The sequence below is a fragment of the Podarcis liolepis genome (genome assembly GCF_965112155.1).
Source record: "Podarcis liolepis genome assembly, chromosome: 2".
Classification (NCBI taxonomy): domain Eukaryota; kingdom Metazoa; phylum Chordata; class Lepidosauria; order Squamata; family Lacertidae; genus Podarcis; species Podarcis liolepis.
The window spans coordinates 10,627,688-10,649,456 of record NC_139555.1 but is presented as its reverse complement, the minus strand read 5'-3'; the positions used below and the strand labels follow the sequence as shown (position 1 = coordinate 10,649,456).

Sequence of the window (21,769 nt, the reverse complement as noted above, 5' to 3'; positions counted from 1 at the left end):
CCCCCTCTCAAATACTTATCCCCTTATCTGAAATTCCATTCCATGGTAAAGCTGTGCAGTTGTAGATGCTGAGGATATATATAGCTGAAATATACTCAGAGCCGAGTGTGGATTTCATGCTCTTTATTCAGCTCGTAGTAGTGAGGAATAGAAGTTCCCCCAGAATGTCTGCTTTATATACATTATTTACACAATGGGCCCCACGTGATTTGCTAATTCTGGGATTCTCCTGTAGGCCAATCAGGTTGCGGATTCACTTCCACCTGGAGTTGGATTGGGTGGCTCCTGCGGACCAATCAGACTGCTGCATTCTGGATCCTACTGTTCTAGGACCAATCAGACTGCTGCATTCTGAATCCTACTGTTCTAGGACCAACCAGACTGCTGCATTTTGGATCCTATTCAACTCAGAACATAACAACAGCCCAGAGAATGAATGCAGGAGCTAATCTCTGCTTCTTCACATTTTTACCCCTTCCCCTTTTTTTGCTTTTATTTTAGGTACTCTCTCCCTGAAGCACCATGACGCTTAACAAAAGCTGGTCTTAGCGGTGTTCCTTTCCCTTGTTGTGCTTCCTGCTTACAGAACAGCCGTTTCCAAACTGTGCCCAGTGAGAGAGGCTGAGGTATGTCTTGAAAAATTGCATGCACATGTTAGATGCTTGGTCAGTGCCCATCAGAGTGGGGTAAGCCTATGCAGCCTGCCTTCCAGCTGCCAGAATACAGGCAGTGACGACATCATTCAAGACAGAGGCAGTGTGCACTGGCTATAGACTGGGGAGAAATTAGATTCGGTTCACATTTAAAAACAAACCATACATAATCTGCACTTTCTGGGGAAAAAGATGTGAACTGAAACATGTTCAAAATTTGCACGGCACTGAATTTTACAGTGCAGCTCCCAGCAAAATGGTGTGTACAAAAACGCATATGCTGGGATAAAGTGTTCCACCCCCCTTTAATTGCAAGCGGATGTGAAAATGTGGAGAGCTGTGGTTTTGATCAGGAAAATTAAAAATGGAGAGAAACCAAAACCAACAGATTCCCCAACCTCTAGTCTTGCCTCCCCTGCAACACCATCACCTTTGCCTAGAGATCATGATCCCATCCCTCTCTGACTGGGGAAAGGAAACCTGGAGGCAATATTAAAAGACCTTTCCCTGGTTTGAAAGGAAGGTGCTTACCTATTGTTTGGGGTTCTGACATTGCTTGGGGTTCAAGGCAATATATATGTATCTTTCTGAGTGGAAGAGTGAAGTGAGCCTCTGCTTTGAATCCTACCTATCAATGCCAGCTTTGCAGCTAATGGGCTCTTCTGTGCCCACTAGCCAGTTAAGTTGGCAGTACTGCTTGCCCCATCCTCATGCCAAGCTAAGCTGATTTCCCAGCATCGCACACCCCAGCTGTTTGCCTGCCTGACTAAACTGCAGTGCCAGCCATACTGGCCTTCATCCTTCGTTAATGAGGTGGGGCTGCTTCTTTAAATATTATTCTGTTTGAGCTTCCTACCACTCTGTGGTACAGCCAGTGGCTTTCTCTCTTCACTTGGCTATTTATGGTCTCCATAATATTAACAGTAATTCACTGGCCTATGTTTGGGCTGTTTATCTTCCTCTGGGCAGCTAAAGCAGGGATTATAGGAAGCCTTTCACAGGCCTCGCGCTACAGAGCCTACATATTTCCCTTTGGTTTTAGGGGCTCCCAAGAAGTCAGCAGCTGGTGACAGACAATGGGCGGTGGAGTTGTTGATGTCCCTCTCCTATCTTTAAGGTACCACAATGACACCTGCTTGTTTGTGGGGTGAAGGACAGGAGGGCCACAAGGAATTCAGTTGTGGGTCAGATGTGTGGGTGCTCCTTTGTCTCACTATAAACTTCAAATCTTCAAATCTCCTCTCACACTGAGAGATGGCATCTTAGCCTGTGGTTGTTAGGCAATCACAAAAGGGTCTTTCTGGCACAGCACAGATGTAACACCCTGCCATAACAACAACAACAACAACTTATTATTTATACCCCACCCATCTGGCTGGGCTTCCCCAGCCACTCTGGGCGGCTTCCAAAAATATATATATTAAAATACTCTAATACATCAAACATTAAAAGCTTCCCTAAACAGGGCTGCCTTCAGATGTCTTCTAAAAGTCTGGTAGTTGTTGTTCTCTTTGACATCTGGTGGGAGGGCATTCCACAGGGCAGGTGCCACTACCGAGAAGGCCCTCTGCCTGGTTCCCTGTAACCTCGCTTCTCGCAGTGAGGGAACCGCCAGAAGGCCCTCGGTGCTGGACCTGTGTCCGGGTAGAACGATGGGGGTGGAGACGCTCCTTCAGATATACTGGACAGAGGCCGTTTAGGGCTTTAAAGGTCAGCAGCAACACTTTGAATTGTGCTCGGAAATGCAAGTCCACTGCAAGTCCACTGCTACTGCAGCAGATCTCCAGAGAAAGGCAAACTTCTACGTGGAAATTCATTGTGGATTCAGTGCCGTTGCAAGTTTCACACAATGCTTTCCTCATGAAAATGCCACCTGATATTCCCTCTATCTCGTTTAATCCGGATTTACCGTCGCCCCCTCCTACTTTCTTCTTCTTCTTCTTCTTCTTCTTCTTCTTCTTCTTCTTCTTCTTCTTCTTCTTCTTCTTCTTCTTCTTCACGTAACAGATTTTCAGCAGAAACAGTAAACCCAGATTAAATGGGAAATTTTTCAATGAGGACAATGTGATCTGGACAATGTGCAAACTGTGCTTGCATGCACACCACTGAATTGGCAATAAACTGCCATGCCAAAGCATCTGCCTTTCACTTATGTACCACAAAACTCAGCTCGGCCTTCTCTGCCTCTTCCCCCCAAACCTGCACCTTCTGTTGTTTTCTTAGCACACACAGATCTCAGTGATCTTGACAAACCTGCTTTCTACCCATTCAGACGCAGGTGGTGCTGTGGGTTAAACCACAGAGCCTAGGACTTGCCGATCAGAAGGTCGGCGGTTTGAATCACTGTGACGGGCTGAGCTCCCTTTGCTTGGTCCCTGCTCCTGCCAACCTAGCAGTTCAAAAGCACATCAAAGTGCAAGTAGATAAATAGGTACTGCTCTGGTGGGAAGGTAAACGGTGTTTCCGTGCGCTGCTCTGGTTCGCCAGAAGTGGCTTAGTCATGCTGGCCACATGACCCGGAAGCTGTACGCTGGCTCCCTCGGCTAGTAAAGCGAGATGAGCGCCGCAGCCCCAGAGTCGGTCACGACTGGACCTAATGATCAGGGGTCCCTTTACTTTTACCTTTACCCATTCAGAACACATAAGCAAGTTCCACCTCCTCTCCTGCTATTCTAAGCAGTCAAACAGCAATATCTGTAACAAAGGAAGGTACCTGGTTAGTAGGTTTAGTACAGTGTTTCCCAGACTTGGGATTCCAGCTGTTTTCAGACTACAATTCCCATCATCACTGGTCCTGCTGGCTAGGGATGATGTGAGTTGTAGTCCAAAAACAGCTGGAGACCCAAGTTTGGGAAACACTGGTTTAGTACCTGGTTAGACCTGGCTAGTAGGTTTGACCAACTTTTGGCAGTCTTTATGGACCTGTTAACTGTCTCCTATGCAAACATCCAAATTTTCAATGATGTAATATCAGTCAGAAATTAGAATGACAGTAGAATGACATTAGAATGCTCACCAGGTGACCTTCCTAATAGTATTAGTCTTGGGGGAAATGCATGTACTGGTGAAAGCAACAGGCAAAATGCATTAAATTGAGGAAAACTGCTTTGCAAAAATTCAGATTGCCAAAAAAGGCTGCACAATAGGAGAAATCCACACGAAAACAGTGATGAATTTTTATGAGGACTTAAAAAAAAAGCAAAAAGCAAAATGTGGAGAATTGAATTTAAGTTTGTAAACATGAGAAACTGAAATGGACAAGGGTTGCCCATATCTATTAATGATACACCAGTACAAGCAACACCGCTTTTGGATGTGGGCAGAGGAGATTCAGGTGCTTCCAGAGAGAATATTATGAAAATGATTTACAGGTGGTACATGACCCCAGTCAAGCTTTCAAAAATCTATCATTTGCCCGATAATAAATGTTGGAAATGTAAAGAAACGGAAGGTACATTCTTTCACCTTTGGTGGACGTGCTCAAAGATTAAGGCTTTCTGGGAAATGATATATAACGAACTGAAAAAGGTATTTAAATATACCTTCCTGAAGAAACCAGAGGCCTTTCTCCTGGGCATTGTCGGCCAATTGGTGCCAAAGAAGGACAGAACTTTTTTCATGTATGCAACAACAGCAGCAAGAATACTCATCGCAAAGTATTGGAAGACACAAGATTTACCCACTTTGGAAGAATGGCAGATGAAGGTGATGGACTGCATGGAATTGGTGGAAATGACTGGCAGAATCCGAGACCAGGGAGAAGAGTCGGTGGAGGAAGATTGGAAGAAATTTAAAGGCTATTTACAGAAATATTGTAAAATTGATGAATGTTAGAAGAATGTTGGAAAGAAACTAAGGGGTTTCCAGCTGTAATGCTTTAGGAGATACGAAAAAAAAAGTTTACAAATGGGTAAAAGCTTAATGGTAAGGATTTGCTGAACTAACAAATTGAAGTGGAATACAAAGAAGGGAGGTATGAGGAGGTCTGGGGAAATAAGCGTAAGGAAGATATGGTATGGAAAATTATTTGTTTTTTAATTGCTTTTATGTTGTATTTTGTATTTTGTTTTTTTTCTTCCATTTTTCATTTTCATTGTTATATTTTAAAAACTTTAATAAATATCTTTGGGGGGTGGGCAGTGGAGATTCAGGCGCTTCCACATAGAAATAAGCCCAGTTTTGCACATGCAAACCTACCTGAAGATGGGCTGCGATAGGGAACTTGATGACAGCTTTCGCTAGGCCAAGGCCCACTCACCAAACTCCCCATTAATGACATTACACCCTCTACAAACAGGCGTTAACGCATAGGCATGAATAGATTCTCTGTTACATGCCCCAATCATTTATTTAACCTCCGAGGTAGCTTTGCCTCATCCCCCCCCCCCCCGGCAGAAAGCAGAACAAAATGCTTTCTATTTATATTTCCTCCCAGACACAGGCTTCCTTGTCTCCTGGCTTTGCCTTTGACACCATTACACACTGCTCGATTCTGCTGTCACTAGCGCGCACCAGTGCAAACGGACAGAAACTGAGTTAGGGCAGCGTAACATTGGCACACACGAGACCCAAATCCACCCCATGATGCTAAATAAAGCATGAATGGAGGAAACCGCACGTAGGTAACCACAGACTCCCCTCCCCATTGAATTCTCAGACCCAGAAATGTTTTCCACGTGCAGAAGCTGTATTGTCTCTTGGTTTTTAAGAAAGGGGGTTTCTAGACTTTCTCTGTACCAGGGGGTGGTGGGTGGATGGTAGACAGCCTTTCATAGGGCCTGGTTGAGACCAACCAGATAGCCTGGGGACGAGGTTAGGGGTGGGATGAGAGATTCAATTTAGTTGGCATTTACAGGCAATTTTTTCTGAATCCACACTTTCCAAAGCAACATATAGACTTTTACGTTTAAACTGAAATGGATGTATTGGTGGTTACTTTATTTATTTATTTTTCCCCAATATAACAGGCTTTAGTAATAGTCTTACAATACATTACATATATACAGTGGTGCCTCGCAAGATGAAAAGAATCCGTTCTGTGATTCTCTTCGTCTAGCGGTTTTTTCGTCTTGCGAAGCAAGCCCATTGAAGGATTAGCGCTATTAGCGCTATTAGCGCTTTTAGCGGCTTTTATCAGCTTATCTGCTGATCGGATCAGCTGATAAGCGGCTTAGCGGCTTAGAAAAAGGGGGGAAAGGAAGAAAACCAGCAGGAACTCGCAAGACATTGTCGTCTTGCGAAGCAAGCCCATAGGAAATTTGTTTTGCGAAGCACCTCCAAAACGGAAAACTCTTTCGTCTAGCGAGTTTTCCGTCTTGCGAGGCATTCGTCTTGCGGGGCACCACTATATAGTACATCTTGTAGAGTAAATTGAGATTTCAATCATATACATGCAAAAATGTGTATATTAGCATAAATTCGTCCTAAAGTGCTGGTGAATTTTCATGAGGATATTATTATTATTAAAATCACAAACCGATATGGACATGTGGGAAAGTATATTTAAGCTTGGGGGGAAATAGAAACTGAGAGAAACCCAGTATTGACATACTCACCCGTTTCTAGCTGATGGTGATCTAATTTATTTGCTTGTGTGTTTTATGACATTTATATTGTGTCACATGTCTCCAAAGGAGGCTTCAAGGCAGTTGGAAGAATGGAAGCCCAGTCTCCGCTACAAAGACACCGATCCTTGTGTCATCATTAATTTTCTCCCTCTCTAGGGAGTGGGGAGGCCCTGACTTGCAGCTGACATAGGATCTCTGCGATTGCCATTTGTCAACAAGACCCTAGAAGCATTTATAGTTCTCGGGCAACCAGGAGAAGGCCAGAGTCAACCTATCAGAGCAGGATCATGCAGATGTTCTCACAGACCAAATAAGAGGCTGCAGCTCCTTTGTCTGGCAGCTGTTACCAAAAACAGCTTAGAGAGAGATCCTGCTGCCTCAACTGATAGTAGACCATGGTTCAAAATGTGTACCCTTCAACCACCACCACCCCAGACACTAAAAATATTAGATTTTTATTTTTAAGATACTTTATTATGGTCAAAGACCAGCTCGCATAACACAATAAAAACAGTTACAGATAGGTAGCCGTATTGGTCTGCCATAGTCAAATTAAAAAAATTCCTTTCAGTAGCACCTTAAAGACCAACTAAGTTAGTTCTTGGTATGAGCTTTCGTGTGCATGCACACTTCTTCAGATACACTGAAACAGAAGTTGCCAGATCCTTCTATATAGTGAGAAGGTGGGGAGGGGTATTACTCAGAAGGGTGGTGGGAATGGGAGATTGGCAGATAGCTGAGATGAGCCTGTTGACGACTCTTAACGACTGCAATAGGTCTTACAGGAAAAGGCAAGGGGTGAGAAGGTGAGAAATGGCTAAGTCATGTATAATGAGATAAGAATCCAATGTCTTTGTTCAGACCAGGTCTCTCCATGGTTTTAAGTTTGGTAATGAGTTGCAATTCAGCAGCTTCTCTTTCTAGTCTATTTCTGAAATTCCTTTGTAGTAAAACAGATCTGCCAATCTCCTGATTTTCCAAGGACATCCCAGAATTACAGAAGGCCTCCCAGCTTCTGACTGGATGCTGGAATGTCTTGTTTTGATGCCACACTCCTGTGCCAACCAGCTGGCATCTGTGAGAGCATGACACCAAAAGACGCACATCCCAATTTTCGTCAGTTGGAGGGCACACGTTACTCCCCCCCCCAAGTGACCCAGAAACATCACGAAAAGGGGCAGAATGGGGCGGTGGTTGGAATGGGGTGCGAGCAGGCTTTTTCCAATGGTGTTTCAAATATAAGTGATTTCACTGATGTTCGCGGTGCCTTGGAACATAACCTCTGCATAAATGGGGGGTTGCCCGCTTTGCAGTGAAAATACATTAGCGGTTACTTCTAGCTTCTAAACTTGCCCTACTTACTAATGTAGGCCGTCAGCATCTCTTACATGTTGGAAGCCTAGACCAGTTTAAAATCAGCCATATTTCCTTATTCCTTCCTGGAAGATTTCTTATGTGGGCTTTAGGTTAGCTTTCCCAGCTAACTCCAGCTGAAGAGCTGTTATGTACTGAGTTGAATAGGATCCAAACTGCAGCAGTCTGATTGGTCCTAGAACAATAGGATCCAAAAGGCAGCAGTTTGATTGGTCCTAGAACAATAGGATTCAGAATGCAGCAGTCTGATTGGTCCTAGAACAATGCAGCACTATGATTGGTTGGCAGGAACCACCCAATCATGCTCCAGATAGAAGTGAATCCACAACCTGATTGGCTTACAGTAGAATTCCGGAATTAGCCAATCATGTGCAGCCCATTGTTTAAATAATGTATATAAAGCAGATACTTTGAGGGGACATTCATTCATTCCTCCTCACCACTATGAGCTGAATAAAGAGCATGAAATCACTTTGCGACTCTGAGTACATTTCAAGAGCCTAAACACAGGACGTGGCTAAACCTTTATAGATCTTTGCCTGTGAAACAGACACAGGGCCTCTGCTGCACTAGGAACCTGGAATGGGTGAAGCCAGGGTCACAAGGATCAACCTTGGTTGCTCGTTTAGGAAGGAAGGGTGGGGAAGGAATGCAGGATGCAGGAAGGGCCACTAAGATTTGTGGGTAAAATGAAGGTCAGCTTGAACATTTTATGCATTTCCTACCATTTAACATTAACCTTCCCAACTGTCCGCGACATTCGAGTTGTTCTTTTGATTCTAAAATACAGTAGACAGCATCTTAAAAAGCAGAGACATCACCTTGCCAACAAAGGTCTGTGTAGTTAAAGCTGTGGTTTTCCCAGTAGTGATGTATGGAAGTGAGAGCTGGACCATAAAGAAGGCTGATCGCCGAAGAATTGATGCTTTTGAATTATGGTGCTGGAGGAGACTCTTGAGAGTCCCATGGCCTGCAAGAAGATCATATCAATCCATTCTTAAGGAAATCAGCCCTGAGTGCTCACTGGAAGGACAGATCCTGAAGCTGAGGCTCCAATACTTTGGCCACCTCATGAGAAGAGAAGACTCCCTGGAAAAGACCCTGATGTTGGGAAAGATGGCGGGCACAAGGAGAAGGGGACAACAGAGGACGAGATGGTTGGACAGTGTTCTCGAAGCTACCAGCATGAGTTTGACCAAACTGCGGGAGGCAGTGGAAGACAGGAGTGCCTGGCGTGCTCTGGTCCATGGGGGTCACGAAGAGTCGGACACGACTAAATGACTAAATAACAAAACCTTGGGTTACATACGCTTCAGGTTACAGACTCCGCTAACCCAGAAATATTACCTCGGGTTAAGAACTTTGCCTCAGGATGAGAACAGAAATCATGCTCCAGCGGTGCTGCAGCAGCGGGAGGCCCCATTAGCTTCAGGTTAAGAACAGTTTCAGGTTAAGAACGGACCTCCGGAACGAATTAAGTTATTAACCCGAGGTACCACTGTATCGTGTTCTGAATGCAGGTTAACATATGAGAAAATTCACTCTTTATGGAATGAACACAAAAAAGCTGGTATGAGTAAAAACAAATCCCAATTCCAGTTAGAAATAATAGAAGGGAAGTCTAAGCTCCTAACTAAAATGTATAACCAACTATTAGACTGGGATACTATGGATGAGGAAGTCAAAGAAGTTATGATCAAGTGGGCCATAGATATAGGACATCCCTTAGAATATGAAAAATGGAAAAAACTATGGACCAAAGACATGAAATTCTCAGCATGTGTCGGCCTCCGAGAGAACATGGAAAAGATGATGTACCGCTGGCACATCACCCCAACAAAATTAGCTAAAATGTATAAAACCGGAGATAAGACCTGTTGGAAGTGTAAAAAGAAAGAGGGAGACTTCTTCCATATGTGGTGGTCTTGCGATGTAGTAAAGAAGTTCTGGGGCTCCGTCTATGACGAACTAAAAAAGATGCTAAAGTATACCTTTCCAAAAAACCCCGAAGCATTCCTTTTAGGAATGGCGGGTAGTGAGATCAGTAAGGACGACCAAACCCTATTCCAGTATGCAACAGTAGCCGCTAGGGTACTGTTAGCGCAGAAATGGAAAAACCCCAGTATTCCAACAATCACGGATTGGCGAACCAAACTAATTGAATACATTGACTTAGCAATAATGACGCAGAAGATTAGGCATCAGGAAAACACTAAATTTATTAAGGACTGGAACAAATTTTTTTCATACATGGAGATGACATTAGGAAGTACCAAAGTCACAGTAGGTATAATTTAAAAATTGCGAGGTAAAACACGATAGTTAGTAAAAGACACTGCTGTAAATATTGTTGAGATAGAGGTCTCGTCGTGGTGGTGGGAAGTCAAAGAACGGAAATATTGTATATTGATTCTTGAATTATTTTATTATCTTTGTTTTTTGTGTGCTTTGCTCTATTATTAATAATGTATATGTTTTTTAGATGTTGGATTATAATAAAAACTTTTTAAATCTAAAAAAACCAAAAAACAAAAACATATGAGAAAAGGTTTTGGCAAAGGAATGGTTTCTTAGAAAGCCGGACTTTGGACTTGTAGCATTAATATTTACGGCAATTGTGTCAATTATAATCTGTAGGCACTTCATCAAACATCACATGTTGAATGATGGGTTTCACCAACACAAGATGTAGTAGTGATGGCCACCAACTTCGATGGATTTAAAAGGGAATTAGAGCAAATCATGGCAGGTGAGGCTTCTAATAGCTCCAAGTTGTAATGGCAACACAGTACCTCCAATATTGGAGACAGCATGGTTCCGAATGAATGCCAGCTGCTGAGGAACATGAACAGAAGAGGTTAGGGTTAAAAAAAATAAAAACCATTATACCCCAAGATACTCCGCCTTTTGCCCCGGATGTCAATTCTGCCTTTGAAAGCCCAGTAATGTTTGGACATATGGCAACCCTATTGTCCACTTTGGAAACAGAATATCAGACCCTCCAAGTGCCCCTATTTTCCACGACAGTCCTAGATTTACAGAAGCTGTCCCAGTTTCTTATTTGATCCTGGAACGTCCCGCTTTTCCTAAATACATCTCTATTTTAATCAGAGAAATATTGGAGCATATGGTATTATGCGATGCTCAAGCCAAGGAGATAAGTAACTACACAACCTTTAGAAGACTTCTAAAGGCAGTCCTATATGGGGAAGGTTTTTTTTAATGTTTTATTATGTTTTATATATTTTGGAAGCCACCCAGAGTGGCTGGAGCAACCCAGTCATATAGGTGGAGTATAAATAATAAAATTGTTATTGAACAGGACATCCCTATTTTCATTAGAGAAATGTTGGAGGTTTTGGAATATTGGACTAAATAGGCCTTTGGTCAGATCCTGTAGGGCTGCTTTTTTTGAGTGGCCTTCATACATGACAACCAAAATGTCATTTACTGAGGGGCTCATGACTGGAGAAGATGAAGGAATGTCTTTGCTGGCATTACTAGATCATGGGTAAGCAAACTAAGGCCCGGGGGCCGGATCTGGCCCAATTGCCTTCTAAATCCGGCCCACAGACGGTCCAGGAATCAGCATGTTTTTACATGAGTAGAATGTGTCCTTTTATTTAAAATGCATCTCTGGGTTATTTGTGGGGCATAGGAATTCATTCACCACCACCCCCCAAAAATAGTCCGGCCCCCCACTAGGTCTGAGGGACAGTGGACCAGCCCCCTTTTGAAAAAGTTTGCTGACCCCTGTACTAGATGTTTAAGGCACCAATTGCTACTGCCAGAAAGAATCCATTATCACCACCAACAAAAAGAATAAAGCAGTAAATAAATAACGTTGAGAACTATCAGAAACTTATTTTCTGCACTGAAATATATTTATGCCACCCACACCCTCATGCCCAGTGGAGGTTGCTTTTCGCAATAGTCTATTTTGGAATATATAGCTGAGTTAACAACCCACAAACCCACCTGTCCTCAAAGGTCACAAAAGCAGTATTCTCTGCAGGGGCAGGACTCAGCGAAGTTGAGAATTATAGCTTAGGAAGCCAAGTGGGTGGAAAGTTGTTAACACTCGCTGGGAAGAGGCAAATCACCCCACCCACAAGCAATGGAACCTTGGACATTGTCTCCACACTTCAGACTGCGACATTGAAGGGAGCCAGGTGAGACTTCCTTGGTGCCAAAAGAAGACATTTCACACCTTCTGTTATTTTCAGTCAAAATAACCAGGGCATTCGAAAGAAAATATACTCTGGCTTGAAAAACAAACTTCATGTTTATGCTTTCCATGGTATGATCTTCCAAACCAATCAGGAGAGGAAATAAGCAATTATTGCTGTTCTTTGAATGGGTCTGTGTGGGGCACCAGGGTTCCTTGCAGCCAAAGATGCCCCGTTTTTCTTCTTGTGGTTGACACGTGGCACGGACTGGTGTGTCCTTGTGTAACCACCAGTGGCATTAATCTACTGACAACATGTTGGTGGAGTTGGGATCCTCTTAAGTCAGGGATCCTGGGCTAGCATAGTCAATGATATGGGAAGATGGGAGTTGAACAACATTGAGAGGGTCACAATACCCCCAATTCTTACCTTAATTTTAGTTCTCAAAGCCCATGGAATCAAGCACTTCAGCGGTGGTAATAGTAGTGATTCCTCAGGTATGTGCAAACTCCATTCTGAAACCTTCTCTCAAAATATATTTTAACATTTTACCTTGCCTCTTTTCATAGTCAGTCTGGGGGCCTTTTGGTAGCCATTAATTTGCCGTATATTTGAGCTTTAATTTTTACCAGGTTCATCATTTTTACAATTTTACAGGCTATGAGAAAGAATGCAATATCCCTTACCAGGTCTGAATATCTTATAGTAGAATCTGAGCATACTACTTAAGGTCTGGCTTCCAGGATATAGTCCTTTCCAGCTGACAAAACAGCAAATTCTTTTATTCGTTAAAAGGGCTCTGGGAACATGATATTGGACACGTACAAGATGATACCTAGGCTAACTTGTGGAATAAACAACCTGTAAAATCTGTCTCTGCAATGGCCAGAGACTGTTCCTTAAGAAGGATCCATTGTTGGTACCTAACTCCACTAAATGCCACCTAGTTCAGTTCTGAGTGTTATAACTGTTATATATGGGCTATGGGGCTCATGTATACATAAGTGTTGGGAATGTCTGGCCAATGCATCACATTGGACCATGATTTTTAAGGAGATCACTGTGATTACAAAGCAAACTATATCACTCAGTTGGCACTTCTGAATATATAGGAGGTGGAAGAATGAAGATGTCAAAAACAAATCATTTCTATAAGGCTGGAGACAGAAAAAAAGTTTGAAACTGTCAGGTACACTTACTTTGGATGTGTGGCACCACAGATTTTGGAATAACAGTATTGCAGAAAAAATGGATATTTACTGCAAATTTAGCCAAGGGGAAAGCAAAGCCAATGTACTTTTTCTTTGCCATTTGGAATCCATTTATGAATGTATTAAAATGTATTAAAATGCCTGGACCAAAGCTAGATGTGTCAAATACATTTCTCCAGTTGTAGAGAACTGATCTTCTCCTGAAACAGAACATAAAGGAAATGGCAATTATTCACACAATCTTTTTATACAAGAATACATGGATATGAACATGCTTAGTGAAACTCGTGTGTGTGTGTGTGTGTGTGTGTTACTTGTTGTTGTTGTTGTTTAGTCGTTCAGTCATGTCCAACTCTTCGTGACCCCATGGACCAGAGCACACGCCAGGCACTCCTGTCTTCCACTGCCTCCCGCAGTTCGGTCAAACTCATGCTGGTAGCTTTGAGAACAGTGTCCCACCATCTCGTCCTCTGTCGTCCCCTTCTCCTTGTGCCCTCCATCTTTCCCACCATCAGGGTCTTTTCCAGGGAGTCTTCTCTTCTCATGAGGTGGCCAAAGTATTGGAGCCTCAGCTTCAGGATCTGTCCTTCCAGTGAGCCCTCAGGGCTAATTTCCTTAAGAATGGATCGGTTTGATCTTCTTGCAATCCATGGGACTCTCAATCTCCTCCAGCACCATAATTCAAAAGCATCAATTCTTTGGCGATCAGCCTTCTGTGTTACTTACCTCTGCTTATTGTTAATTACCTCTTCATCTGTACAGCATACCGTTGTCCTATGTTTTTTGCAAATATAAGAAAACTTTGTATGCCACGTTAATGTTTAATAAATTTGAGAATTAAAAGCAACAACAGCAAGCCACCCCGTTGTTTCTGGGGCAAAATGGGCTTCTTTGCTTCATCATAATTTATTTATCAGAATGCAAGACTTTTAAATGTTTGTTTTGCTTCTATGGTTAAATAAAATAACAAAGATGAGGATTTTCTATATTTCCATCTGCAAATGACTCCACAAACACAAGCAGATCTATTAAACAAAGTCCTTTCCAGTACCAATAGGAACTGGACAGAAAGGTACTTTGAGGCGGAGAATGAAGGCTCAACCCAGAATACATACCACGGCCAACTCAAAGAAACTCAGGAGCTATGAAGATCAGACCTTTGAGGTCTTCCATCTTTCTTTCCATTAGGTTGGGTTTGGGGAGAGTGTTGATTTACTAAATAAATTTAGCATGTCTGCGTCTCTCTTTCCTTGCAGCTTGGGTTTGTCATAAAGCATATCCTCCAGCTCAGTGGGCTTAAACATTTCCAAGACCGCATCACACCTTTTAGGGTTGTCACATCGCAGCCCAGAGGTCTGGCCTTACGTGCCTGTATGTCCTGCCATGCGGCAGGAGGGAAACGAGAGAGACGAGGCTTGTCTCTCAAATTATTTCTATGGCTGTGATGTCCCTTCCTTTCTTCCACCCATGAAAACGAGCAGGAAAGCAAATATGATGGGGAGAAATTGGTGAAAGGTACTGCAACTAAGTTGTCTCCCTGTCATGACTCCTGAACTGCTCCAGGGAAGGCTCTGGTGAGGGTGAAGATGCAGACTCCTCAAGGAGGAACATCCAGCATTTCCTCCTGTGCCCTCCTGTGGGGACATACCTCTTCCAACTCCCTCAGGCTCTGAGGACGACTCCCCAGTAGCTTCTTTGTCTCCTCTCTGTCACAAAAACCTGAGATTATATTGTAGAACTGGACAAGGACCTGGTAAATGCACCACCATCTCCTTCAGGGAGTCAGAGTTAACTGCTGAACAGGACTTGGAACTGCAACTCCTCACTGAGACAACATCTTTCCCATTGCCCAAGATGTGGAGCCAGTAGAACTCACTTGGAGCTTTCCATGGTCCTGATAAAGCCTGCCTGATGAGGCTGTGTCTTCTTCTTCTTCTTCTTCTCCTCCTCCTCTTGCTTACCTGTGATTTCACCTGTGGGCTTAATGAGTACACTTCACCTGCTGTAATCTTTCCACTTAAGAGTAGAACTGAACAGAACATTCTTAGCACTTCTAAGAATTTAAAGATACAGATCAGATCTCACTCTTAAGCCTAACTTTCAGTGTGGGACCCACTCTTATTTTTGTTCTTTTCTCCATCATTCTGCTGCTTATGTTCCCCATGCAACATGCCTGGAACTTTCTCTACCGATAAGCAAAGGCCCAGTTGCAGCCATATTAGTGTGCTGGTCCCGTGGGTTAACCGAGAGGCGAGGTCCGAATCCAGTCCAAGGTCGAAGGTGCAGTATGGAGGCAGTCCGAAGAAGTTGAAGCTGGACGCAGGGCAGGTAGTCAGGTGAGGTCAGGAGCTCCGGCAGGATAGCAGGACAGGGTTCAGGCAGGAACTGACAATCAACAAAGTTCCTCCCACAACTTGGGACTGAGGCTGGCTGGCTTTTATCTGCCCCGAGGCACAGGGCGGCCCTGATCCTCAGGTGACTCGCCTCTCCTGGCCTGGAGGCAAGCATTCCTCCTGCAGGAACTTAGTTCCCTCTGCCTCTCTGCCCTGAGCCTCTGCAGCTCAGGAGAGGCTGGAGGGTTACTGGACCCAGAGGCAACCTCAGCCTCCTCTGACAGGGCTGAGAGTGGAGCACCTGCAGGCAACGGGTCCTCCATCACCTCAGGAGCCAGAGCAGACTCAGCTGGTGCCTGCACCTGAGGATCCAGCTCAGGTGAGGACCCTTCAGGCTCAAGCCCCAGCCCCGGCTCAGCTGGTTCTGGCAGCGGGGAATCCTGTGCAGGCTGGGATTCCTTAGGTTCAGCATCCGAATCCGAATCCCAGGCCAATTAGGTTCTCTTCCCCTCCCGAGAACACACTGTACATAAATTTATTTCTTCATACCCTTCTTTTCCCGCAACAAAGAAGGTAAAATGAGGAATTTCCACTGGTATTACTCACTTGCTAGGCTGTGATAGACCAAGTGCTCATTGGTATTCATTTAATAGGTGGAGACCAGCCTTCCTCAATAGTGCTCTCCTGATCCTTTGGACTACATTTCCCATCATCCCCAGCCGGCTAATAATCAGGGTTGAAAGAAGTTGTAGTCCAGAATAATGGGAGGGCGCACTTTTCTCACACTTTGCACTAACTGCATTTAAAAGCCCAGCTCTTTTTCAGATTTGGCTCATTGACCAAATCCGCTCCTTCTGGCACAAACATACTGCTGCACATGTTCGCTCCCCTTCAGAACAAAAAGAGCACAGCATTGCAGACGGCTTAGGCTGTGGCTAATCATCCTGAACTGCCTTCAAAACATATTTAGCCCTTGTCTTCAGAGTCTAGACTAGAACATTTTAACAAGCAGCACTGGACATTTAGCTCCAGACAGAGCTCTCCCCTCACACAATGTTTTAGGGATTGCTTTGGAAGGCAGACCCTCCAAGTGTCCCTATTTTCCAGGGACAGTCCTAGATTTACAGAAACCATCCCAGTTTCTCATTCGATCTCAGAATGTCCTGCTTTCCCTTAGGATGTCCCTATTTTCATAAGAGAAATGCTGGAGGGTATGGAGTTATCCGATCCCAGAGCCATCTGAAGGGAGCCCTGTATAGGGAAGGTTTTTTATGTTTAATATTTTATTATGTTTTTATATATGTTGGAAAACATCCAGAGTGACTGGGATAATAATAATAATAATAATAATAATAATAATAATAATAATATAACGGTAAAGGTAAAGGTACCCCATACCATTTGGTCCAGTCGCGGATGACTCTGGGGTTGCGTGCTAATCTCGCTCTATAGGCCGAGGGAGCCGGCGTTTGTCCACAGACAGCTTCCAGGTCATGTGGCCAGCATGACTAAGCCGCTTCTGGCGAACGGACCAGAGCAGCACATGGAAATGCCGTTTACCTTCCCGCTGGAGCAGTACCTATTTATCTACTTGCTCTTGACGTGCTTTTGAACTGCTAGGTTGGCAGGAGCAGGGACCGAACAACAGGAGCTCACCCCGTCGTGGGGATTCGAACCGTCGACCTTCTGATCGGCAAGCCCTAGGCTCTGTGGTTTAGACCACAGCGCCACCCGCGTTCCGAATAATGCAATAGGTCCCTATTTTAATCAGAGAAATGTTGGAGGGTATGAGAAGGACCATTAATTACACAGAGCTGGGGCCGTGTTACAGCAACAGGGCCGAAGGCCTGCAGGCAACTTGTTAGTCAAGTCAGGAGGCAGGTAGCCAAGCTGTCAATCTCAGAACAGCTCGGTTGATGCCTATGATGCAGACTGGAGAGAAGGCCTTTCTGGTTGCGGTGCCCTATGTATGTAATGCCCTGCCCAGGGAGGCTTGCCAGGCACCAACCATGACGTCATTCCAGTGCCAGGCAATGCTGTTTGCTCAGGTAGAAACATGCATGTAAAGTACATTTAAAGCACATGGCTTCTCCAAGGGCATCCTGAGAACAGTAGTTTGTTAAGGGTGCTGGGAATTATAGCTCTGGGAAGGGTAAACTGCAGTTCTCAAGATTCTCTGGGGAAAGCCATATTTCTGAAATGTACAGTGTGGATGGGACCATAATGGTACATAGCTGCCTTGAATGAGATTTTTTTTTTAATTACTTTTTTTTTACCAACAACCAAAACACAGTGAGACCCGCCAGGCGGCTGATACATTGGGTATACATAATCAATAATAACATATTCAAATCAGCCATATGTACAATTCATTAACACTCCTCCCGCCACAAGGCTTATTTAACTTTCAACATTTTAATGGCCCCAAATTGTTCAGACCTGCCCAAATAATTCAATATCTTCTCAAACCAATCATCCTCCTCCTTCTCACTGACCTTAAACCCTTTCATTTTGTGTATCTTCGCGGTTAGATATTCTAAAATTATAATATTTTTCAGTTTTTTTCCTCCATTGGTTCACCCCTAGCTCTTCTGCATTTTTCCAATTGCTCGCTATAACCTGTCTGGCTGCAATTACCATCAATTTTACCCATTTTCATTCCTCTTTCGTTTCTAGCTCAATGCTACTCAGGCTAATAAGAACCATTAATTTAGAAGAAGAAGAAGAAGAGTTTGGATTTGATATCCCGCCTTTCACTCCCTTTAAGGAGTCTCAAAGCGGCTAACATTCTCCTTTCCCTTCCTCCCCCACAACAAACACTCTGTGAGGTGTGTGGGGCTGAGAGACTTCAAAGAAGTGTGACTGGCCCAAGGTCACACAGCAGCTGCATGTGGAGGAGCGGAGACGCGAACCCGGTTCCCCAGATTACGAGACTACCGCTCTTAACCACTACACCACACAGTATAAAGATATTTCCACCTTCCTACCCGCAATTCCCGATATTTCTATACCAATCTGTTTCCAGAATTCATTAACTAACAGACAATCCCACCACATATGGCTTGAATGAGATTTAATCTGACCTGCTATATCTTTATACTGAATCTTCATGCTGCTGTTTGGTTCACTTGTTGCTTTGAACATGTGATTTGAGATTGACCTGATACACTCTTCTGGGAGTTTCTCGGAAGGGTGGTCTAACACATTTCATAAATAAGGAAATGCCTGACCTTTTGAGATACTCAGACTGTAGTGCTAGACCAGAGTCAGCAGCCCTTTTGGCCCCATGTAGCCAAATACAACTTTCTGGCCATCTGCAGTGATGGTGCTGAAGTTTGTTATAGCAGCTCCCTTTGCTTTAAGCTACCATGAAGGAGCAGAAAGGAAAGTCTCTGGATTCCACTGCTAGAATCCTCACTTAGAGACCTCAGGCTCCTGACATAGGCAGCTGGTACTTATGGGGCCCGATTCACAAGCCTTGACTTAACCGTCCAGCTTAGATACGGTCTGGTACTTTGTTCCTATAAACATCTTGTTTCTCGTTAAGGAACGGGAAAGTAAATACAGATATAGACATATAAAGACCAAGGACAGAATGCACTAGGAAGCTGTCTGCTAGCTCAAGTCCCATTAAAATGAATAGGATCTAGTATGCTCTGGGTAGCTCAGTTGGTTAGAGCGTGGTGCTGATAACATCAAGGTTGGTGGTTTGATCCCCATATGGGACATCAACATATTCCTCCTTTGCAGGGGGTTGGACTAGATGATCCTTAGGGTACCTTCCAACTTTACAGTTCTATGATTTAGAGGACAATTTTTTTAAAAGACAAATTTTGTACTATTTGGTTTGACTTCGTTGAATATATAGTAAAATTAAAAAATCCCAATAGAATACCAGATCAGTGTGAACTTAACAATAATAGTAATAATAATAACAATAGCAACAACAATAATAATTTTATTTATTAATGCCCTGCCCATCTGGCTGGGTTGCCCCAGTCACTTTGGGTGGTTTCCAACACATATAAGAACATAACAAAACATCAAACATTAAAAACTTCCTCATACATGTCTTATAAAAGTTGTATAGTTATTTATCTCCTTGACATCTGATAGGAGGGTATTCCACAGGGAGGGTGCCACTGCCGTGAAGGCCCTCTGCCTGGTTCCCTGTAACTTGGGGGAACTGCCAGAAGGCCCTCGGAGGTGGACCTCAGTGTCCAGGCTGAATGATGGGGATGGAGACTCCTTCAGGTATACAACCATTTAGGGCTTTAAAGTTCAGCACCGACACTTTTAATAGTGCTCAGAAACATATTGAGAGTCAGTGTAGATCCTTTAGGACTGGTGTCATATAGAATCAATAAGTCAGCGGTTGGTTTTCTTGAGAACCTGTTGCACTTGATGGACACAATGGGTCATGATTTACCAAACATTTGTGATGCAATATATTTGTAATGGGAATTGGGGTTGCTTGTGCGTAAACTGCAAACTGCTCCAAGCTGGTAGTATAGCTAAACCTTTCCCGGGTTTGACAGCCCTTACAACGCGACTGTCTTAGTCACTGGCAGAATCCGTGAGTGGGCGTCTCCTAAATTTCCTCCTACATAGAAATTCTTTGACGCCAAGTCTCCGCCTAGATTCTCTGCGCGGAAGCCTTCTGCGCAGTGTGGGCGTGCCAAGGAGCCTCCCCTCCGCAGTACTCTCAGCTTCCCCTTTCTCCCTGGTGTCCCCTGGATTTCCTTCCCCAGTGGAAGCTCTCTCTCTCTCCTTACTAGTTTCCTCCCCTGCATCACTGGAGCGTCTTACCTCTCCTCTTGCCTCTGATGGCAGTTCCCTGACAATATTTTAATGTAATAGTTCTATATTTTAAAGGTTTTTGGGGAAAGGGGCAGGGGATCCAGGCCCGGGTGCAAGAGACCCAGAGCTCCCTGGGTCACTGAATAACAATACCAATTCTCAGAATCTGGTTCTGCAACACCTGTATAGACGAAGCACCAAAGAGAAGCGAGTTAACTTGCATTGCAACTAAAGCTTCAGTTTGGCAAGTCTCTCTCATTTTCACCTTAAAACAGCCCAGGTATGAAGATGCTGGCCCTTCGGAATCTGTCTCGTTCACTTTTCCCCTGCTCAGGTGGAGGAGTCTGGCTCCTGGCAGCTGTTCCTGTTGCACTTGGAGGCTGATGAAAAACAACCCATGAAGGCCAGTCTGTTGAAGTGGCATTTATATTGGTGTGCTGGCATAATTTTTATTTTTCGAAAGGATACCATCCTGCTCAGCAGTCTCATACAAAACTGTGATTGACATCGATGTGAATTTTGCTGGCTGACACCATCAAGGAACAAACCCATCAGAGGAATTAAAAATGTTGACACTGGTGGCGCATGCTGTCTGGTTCCTGTTTTGTTTTGTTGGTGCTCATGCGCCTCTGTTTTCCACTCCACTTGTTTAGGGGTCTCTTTGCCCAAAGGATCCCTGCACCTCCAGAGCTTTGAGGTAGAAAACATCTTGAGCTGAGATTCGCAGGAAAGACCTGGGTGGTGCTTCCCTTTGATGGTATATGGATAGTATAATTCTAGTGTTTCATCACTAGATGGCATTGGACTTCATTATATCTGTTAAGTTGTGGGTGAACATATCAGACGACACAGCGATTCTTCAAACAGCTCTTGTTTATTCACAGGCCAGAACAGAACTGAGCCTGCTTATATAGAGCTCCACTAGAACGCAACAGTAACCATTTTCTGTAACTATCCAATCACTGAATGTCACTTTCGATCCCTTATTTGCATATGTGGACCTGAACTATCTACAGTATCCCCCTGCTGGCCCAGGGTGAGAACTTCAGTACATGACAATATCTGGCTGTAGTCAGGTGTTTGGTGGTTCTGTTCTGTTCTTGTTTAAGAGAGACAATAAAGTTCTTGTCTGTTTTCCTGACTGACTTCTGAGACTTCTGGTGCGTTTCCCCACTTGTGCTTTTGATCTGCACCAAGTTGCATTCCAATTCTGTGTAACAGAAACATATGCTTTGCTTTATTTATTTAAAAATGTATACCCCGCATTTTCACAAATTCCATTCAAAGCAGCTTATGGAGTAAGACGTCACAGAATACTTCACACATCCAAAACAAAAGTACAAAGAATGAATACCACATAGCATATAACTACCCTTGGAAAGGCATTTCACAAAGTGGGTGCTATTACAAAAAAACCCATAATCTTAGTAACTGCCCACTATAGCTCAATCAGCAAGGCCTCAGATGCTGAACGGAAGTAAGTAGGAAGGAAAATTTGGAAAGAAGGCAGTCTTTAAGGTATCCTCAAGCCTCGCAATTAAATACAAAGGATGGATATCTGACCACCTTTGTAAGGCAAAGCAATATGATTTTATTGAGCGACAGGCAGCTGTTAATTGTGTTAAAATCAAATTGAAGGTTCTTAGGATTTTTAAAAAATAA

General features: G+C 43.8%; 1 long non-coding RNA gene across 1 annotated transcript; it reads left to right on the top strand.

Moving 5' to 3' along the window:
- Positions 1-504: 504 nt before the first annotated feature.
- On the top strand, positions 505-20,685 carry LOC310700733. The gene is made up of 2 exons (XR_014522770.1): positions 505-626; positions 20,442-20,685. It is a non-coding gene; the product is annotated as an uncharacterized lncRNA (long non-coding RNA).
- Positions 20,686-21,769: the final 1,084 nt, after the last annotated feature.